Consider the following 4,998-nt stretch of genomic DNA (forward strand, 5'->3'; position numbering starts at 1 on the left):
ATGCCTGTCAGCTTGCATGAAAAACTGTGAAGTTACATAGTTTCTGGTGCAGCTTCTACTCACTTAACAAATTGTTCTTAATGACTATAAAAAAGAGTCTCCCCTGCAGCCTGCCTGGGAATAAAAATTATTTCAGTCCTTTACAACCCTGTATAAGAGAAAATATTAGCAAGACCAACCGTGGTATCACCTTGCAGTGTGAACACATTCTTGTCTGACAGAACTTTTATTAAAAATAAGCTTTTAGTCTGAGAGAGGCACACTGCACATGTGAAACCAGACCCCAAAAGGGCTTGACAACAGTGGTCTACTGAGGCTCTCTTTGTTGGGGCTCTCTGCTGAAAGCAAAAAGATCTTTTTGAAGTTCACTTCCCCCTTTGAACATGTCCTTTTTGCTGCATGGGAAGACTGCACTGTGACTAACTCCAATCGTAGCCTAATTTGATTAGTGCTTGAACTTAAGGAAGTTGACTGATGTGCAGCCCACCTCTTATAATTAATTCCTTGTAGATGTCATTGTGTGCTATTTGTCAGTTCCTTACAAGCCCTTTAAAACTCTGGGGTATGTATTCCTTTACTTACTCAACTGTCTTATCACCCATTGATATTTATGTAAAATGTTGATTAGTTTTTTCCATTAAAAAATAATTGCAGCCAAAGGGTGTGGTATGTCTTCTTTGCAAGGTGGTTACAAAGAAGTGCTGAGGCACCTTGCCTGGTTGAGGTGTCTGGGTGTCGCTGCGGTGGTGCTTCCAGCCCCATGCTGTGTTCATGTGATTCAGGTCTTCATTTCCCCGCTCCCTGCAGTGTTGCTGCCAAAGCCAGGAAACCCTGGCACCAGGCACACCCCTGAGGGATAACTCCTATCAGCTACTGCCCCACATCAGGACCCTTGGGCACGCAGCTGGTATGTCTAAATCACCTGGCCTTGACTTGGCTGCTGTAAGAAATGCAGATTAAGACAAAATTGTTTCTTACTGCTCTTGAATAGTTAAGGAGACTTTATGGATTTTAGTGGCCTTCAGTCCTCTTCTCCCATAGCTATAGAACATCTCTGGTCTGGTTGCACAGTTTAAAGTTAGTTCCTCTGGCTTGTCTGCTCTCCTAGTTTTTTAATATGAGCCTCCCTACATGTTTTGTTCCTTCTCGGGGGATTTTTCATTTGTTCAAACTGGTAGAAGTGACTTAATCCAGGCATAAGAGAACATTCTTGAGAGACCTTATGCAGCTGGGCCTGACAGCCTTCCAACCACAATATCTTGAATTTCATGTGTGGGTGTGCATATGCACACAGTTTTTCTAAATGGACTAGAGGTTCTTTGTTAGCCTCATGCAGAACTTGTGAACACGTATCCTGACTATAGCTTTCAAAGACATGGAGGAAAATACTTCCAGTCTTCCAAAGACCAAGGAAGACCAAGAGTAGCAGGAGCAAAGGATACTATTGTTTGCTTCTCAAGTATTTGGAGACCTTTCTTTGAACAATCTGAGATTGTCAGATTGTACTGAGGAACAGGGTCCTCTCTGAAAGCTTAGTTTCACTTCCTTCCCTGTGGAGCTCGAGCAGTTACTTCCCACTCCTCCCCTAACTAAGTTTCCATAACAGATCAATGCTTCTAACTTGCTCCTGTACAAAATAACCAAAATTTCTTGTGGTCATGTATGTATTGGTGAAAGTATGGAGCTTTACGGCTGAGTACAGGTGAGACTCTTCACAAGCCAAAAGCATGCCAGGTGAAGGCCTGTTGCATCCCCACTTGAGGGCTACTGCTGGCAGCCAGGAAAGGTGCCCCAGACTTCAGATGGGGACAGCAGGGGCAAGATCAGCACTTGGTGGGCTCATGGCAGCAGTGCAGACTTGGTGAGGCAGGGAAGCAAGTTTCCTCTATTACACATGGAGCCTGGGGAAACCCTTTACAAAGGTGTAACCAACACTGGTTTGACTGGCTGAGCCTTGTAAAGAGAGGAGCAGGAGGGGATGAGTGGCAGCAGTTGTCCATCCCTTGCAAGTGCCCACCTGGAGCAGGGCTGCTCACAGGGCTCCTGGGGCATCAGACTGCTCCACTCCTCCCAACAAAATCAGCTGTGGTGCAAGCCTGGCAGCTGTGCTCAAAAGGACAGGGACAGAGGACCAAGAGGGTGGGGGAAAAGGTACAAGGGGTGAACACAAGACTGGTATCAGTGATGCTGTGAAAGTACCAAAAAAAGGCTGTAGATAACCTTTTGGAGTCACTGCACTGCCTGGCACTCAACCTGTGAACATTGGCTTGTGCTGTTATACGATACTCCACTTAAAACATACTGATTTCCTAACCATCTAGAGTGTACTGAGCACAAGGGTAACCTGTTAAAGCATTAAAAAGGATTTTCCTTCTCCTTTTTTACTGCCTGGTTAGGACAGAGGAACCATAGGCTATAAACACTGGATTGTTTCTTCTGCCCTAGCAGATGCTTCCCAGCTGTCTTCAGAAGCAGCTTCTGCTTTATGGAGGAAGCTGGAGATTCCTACCACATGATTAGTGATTTCTCAACAAATCCCCCAACTGTAAGAGAAGTCATCTGCTGACAGGGAATGGTCCAAGTGCCTTTCTCTATTCCAAAGACTATGCAAAAGCAGCTTTGCAAGACTCAAAAAGCTTTTGTTACACCTGTTAAATCAGATGCCCTCACTGGCTGCCATGGCATAGAAAGCTGTCTCAGTTCTACCAGCAAAACTCGATCCCAGGAGGACAGAACACAGGCAGTGCTGCATGGGAGGACTGCAGGTGGCTGACCAAATCCTGTCTGGAACCTGATTTTACGTCCTTTTATTCCTACTGAACTCAGATATACTTTTGGTATATGCTTTAAGTAGCAGCTTTATACTGATTGCCATTAAACTGTGAAGTCTTAACATAGAACATCATAGAGATGTTCTCTGTATTCCATACATTCACCTCCCTCACTGCTGCATCTGCGCTGGTTGTATTTTACAGCTCAAGCTAGAGATTACTTCATATATGAACAGGTTATGAACCAAAGCTTTTAATAACCCTAGAAACAAACACAGCTATTTCAGAAAAAAAGCACTCAGCTCTGCCTCTGAGACAAGCAATTCCAGGAAATTTGCAGACCAGATAACATGCTAACTTTTCTCAAGAGTCAGCCTAGTCTTAATGTAGTGGTAACTTTGAACCTACAAAACCTTGTTCCTATATTATTTCCAGTGCACTCTAAGGAGGAAATTTATTAAATGACACAGCCTTCCTACTTCAGTAGAGACAGAGAGCTCCTGAGTCATTATTTCAGCCCTGAAGAAGTCTCTAACAAAAATGAGACACACTGCAAAGTTCGTGACACAAAAGCAACCCTTGTCCACCATCAGCTCCCCAAAGCAGCCATCAATCCATCATCCAGCATTGCCAAGCCTGTAGGAGTGGCAGTCCTACTAATGGTGACCAAGAAATGGGCAGGCAGGAACTCACTGACGCTGACAGGGAGAGAAAAAGTGGCTCAGAAATAAAGTGCAGGTGTTCTCCTATGTCCCACGCAACAACACTGTGCAGCTGGTGCCTATGGCACCTTCCTGCAGCCTCTAAAAAGGATAGTTGCTTTAGTGGCATGGCCCTTAAAAAATGCTTGTTAAGACAGTCCAGCTCTGACACCACGAATACACAGCCCACTGAAAGACAGTGGAACATCAGGATTAACAAAAAGCAGCATTTACAAAGCAGATATGAAAAGACCTGGTGTTTTTCCTTTATAGTACACCTGGTAAATGCTGGCATTTAGCATCTGCTTTGACTAATTTATCTAATTGCGTTCAACTGTGAAGGCTCCTTAGCTAGAGCACTTGCTCTATAAAAAGCCAGTTTCAGAGGTCATCTCTTCCTAAAGAAGCTTCTCAGCAAAGCTGTACTTCTCCTCAGAGGAAGGTAAGAGCTACCATCTTTCCTCCATTGCTGTTCTGAAGCTTTTATTTTCTTGGGTGCAACGTAGTTTTCCAGAGTTGTTTCAGCAGGGAGACCTTGAGGTGAGATCTTGTTTTAGGTTGTCTACTGAGCAGTAGGTTTTTTATTTTTCCCTTGCCCTGCCTTCACACTGTCTCAAACGTGTGTAATTATTAAAAAACTTAAGGAATAAGTTGTTACACAACAACTTTGATTACTGAACTAATTCACAACTTACTGTTTAATTCATTTACAAACAATGCTTGGTACATGATTTAATTGAAACACCAGAGAAGGTGTAGATTCATCACATCATAATTCTGCCAACAACCTACAAACATTGCTTGGGTGTGGAAACAAAACTTGTTGCTGATTTAAATTCCTAGAGTAGGCAATGAGAGGAGTATTCATACTGTTTGGTTTTTAACTGTTGGTTAAATGAGTTCTAAAGTCTTGGAAGATCCAAGTGTTTTAATAGTCCAATGGCAGCTGTTCTGCAACAGCAACTGTACCTCATCCAGAAACAAACAGTTCCTTATTTACCAGAGCAAATAAGGGAGTGGACTCAAGCCCTGGTATGCCTCACTGTCACCCCTCATCAGGAGACAATCAGCCTGTTAGCTCACTTCCCCTCATACACCAGCTCCCCCAGGACTTTATCACATTGCTCCTTCAAAACAAAACTGTACGTAAGAATCCTTGGATGCAGCACACTTCTGTCTTATGAGCAGTAGGGACAGCATTGTGCAAGTACCACCCTTTTTATTAATGATGATGTCCCTTATTGCAGCTTACCCTGTGCTGTCAGAGTAATGAGCCCTGCCCTGTGCCAGTTGCTACTTAAGGCTCCTGCTGTCTCCAGCTGCCCTGGGCTGGCTGTTGAGGCAATGCAGGGGGAAAAGACTGCAGGGAATATGGACACAGACTTTATTAGGAGGTGCCATCGTGGTACACGCAACCTGAGCAGGCTGGTGGTGCAGCAGGTAGAGCTGTGGGACTGGAGCATGTCTTGTGGCTCTGGCCCAGGGCTGGCTGGCCAGTGTGTGAGCGAGGCTCTGTCTCAGTGGCC

The sequence above is a fragment of the Chaetura pelagica genome, unplaced genomic scaffold, assembly GCF_000747805.2.
Source record: "Chaetura pelagica isolate M959 unplaced genomic scaffold, ChaPel_1.0 scaffold346, whole genome shotgun sequence".
NCBI lineage: Eukaryota > Metazoa > Chordata > Aves > Apodiformes > Apodidae > Chaetura > Chaetura pelagica.